At 37.0% G+C, this 1,940-nt stretch overlaps 1 long non-coding RNA gene across 1 annotated transcript in view; it reads right to left on the bottom strand.

Annotated features, from left to right (window-relative positions):
* Positions 1 to 433, bottom strand: part of LOC143136688 (uncharacterized) — an 803-nt gene extending 370 nt beyond the window's left edge. The window contains exon 1 of the long non-coding RNA XR_012989400.1: positions 288 to 433. This is a non-coding gene — a long non-coding RNA (uncharacterized LOC143136688). The remainder of the gene's footprint in view (positions 1 to 287) is intronic.
* Positions 434 to 1,940: the final 1,507 nt, after the last annotated feature.

Below are 1,940 nucleotides of genomic sequence, written 5' to 3' on the forward strand. Positions count from 1 at the left end.
GACCTCAAATAGTTACAGTTTACTAACACAGAAAAGATCTATGATGGTCAGGCGAAAAAATGTGAAGCAGTCCACACAGACAGCCTAACACTTTTAAATGAGACAACACAACTAATATATCATATACACAGAAGAGAGAAGCACACAGATACACACTGAAAGGAAAAGTTAGTTTCATCCTCAAATTTTTACTAAACTTGTACAACCAAGAAGCTGCTATTTCATTAAAGTTAAACATGTAAATTTTAATGTAAAAGTTCACATCTGTATGAAAACACTCTACAAACCTTGTTGAATAAAAGCCTTCAGACTCACAACCTCCTCTTGGAGAGCCATTATCGCCACCTCTTCTTTAGGTGGTTGTCAGTTCTGGGTTATCTCCCACAGCTCACACTCATAGAGAGCTCTACCAGCCTTCTCTGAAACCTGCAAGTGAACAGAATATACAGCATGAATGAGAGTGACGTTGGTAAAGGGTATACTCGCGTAATATGTAATGTCCTGGGATATTCCCACTCATGAAGTGTCTCCCATCCGAGACTGCTATCTGAGACTGTAGGGAAGCTGTACTAACCATCATAGAAAGATACGGTTGGAAAGGTATTTCAGTTCACTTTGTGTCCCCAGTAGCTTGAAGCTAATTTCTTGTCATTCAAAAGATCAAAACTACTCAAACAAATGTATAAATTCTCACCATGGCCTCGAAAACCGGCCAAGAGCCTTCCTCCCCTCCACCACATAACGTTTGTTTCTAGCAAGATGTTGTCCCATCCAGAGCCGTTGAAAAAGTCTTCCTCATTAATGTTAGGTCTACTAATGCAGTCAGTTGGCAAAATACTGGTTTTGCCCTCATACTCCCCGCCAATCCACTTAGAGCAAACATTTTGCATTTGGACTAGTAGTAGCTGTTAGTTATGCTTATGTAGTGAAAAAGCTGCAAACATTTTAACCGTTATTCCAACGACCTTAGAGTACGTTGGTAGTGACGTATTTTGAAGTTGAAGGTTTTTTGTAAACCCCACCCATCACTGCCTGTGTGCAAATAAGTTAATTGAATATATTCACCATATATGTTCATGTACGATATCCACATATATGTTACATTGCTGGGTCCCATATATACTTGCATATATACATTCTTCTACTATATATGTATTAAATATATTGTAGCCATCTATTTAAATATAAGCTGGATGTAGCTGCATATATGTGGATATATTTTTTCCCTTGATTTTTCTGTATGAGCACACACACACACACACAAGAGAGGAGTGATAACTGACACACACACACACACACACATACACATACACATACAAAGGAGAGGAGTGAAGCTAACACACACACACACACACACACACACACACACACAGGACAGGAGTGACACTGACACACACACACACACACACACACAGGAGAGGAGTGACGCTGACACACAAACACACACAGGAGAGGAGTGGTGCTGACACACACACACACACACACACAGGGCAGGGGAGAGACACCCGCCACAGAGATGGGGAGTAACACTCCATAATAATGTGCCATAATAAATAGCAAACTAGTAATTACCTAACCCTTTGTTAATATTTGTTAATTGTTACTAACATATCTATTTGGCACTAGTTTTTTCATCATCAATTAAATATTTGTTGTTTGCATAAAATCTGTATGTAAATGTTTTAGCAAATCTATTAACTAATATTGTATTAATATGTGTTAATAGTTAACTAAATTTATTTTTGGCACTAATTAATAGTTATTTCTACATCATTTAAATATTAAATATTTTATTTACAAACTATATGTAAATAGAAAAGTTAATGACTTATTATTATTTAACTAATTTATATTAAACTGTGCTTCTGCCTATCCCAATATGAACCACTCCCCATAGGACCATTACAATAGATAGATAGATACTTTATTGATCCCGAAGG

This window comes from Alosa pseudoharengus, unplaced genomic scaffold (assembly GCF_046254945.1).
Source record: "Alosa pseudoharengus isolate Yale_2024_CS ecotype anadromous, Long Island Sound unplaced genomic scaffold, YU_APseudo_1.1 YU_APseudo_1.1_scf_20, whole genome shotgun sequence".
Classification (NCBI taxonomy): Eukaryota; Metazoa; Chordata; class Actinopteri; order Clupeiformes; family Clupeidae; genus Alosa; species Alosa pseudoharengus.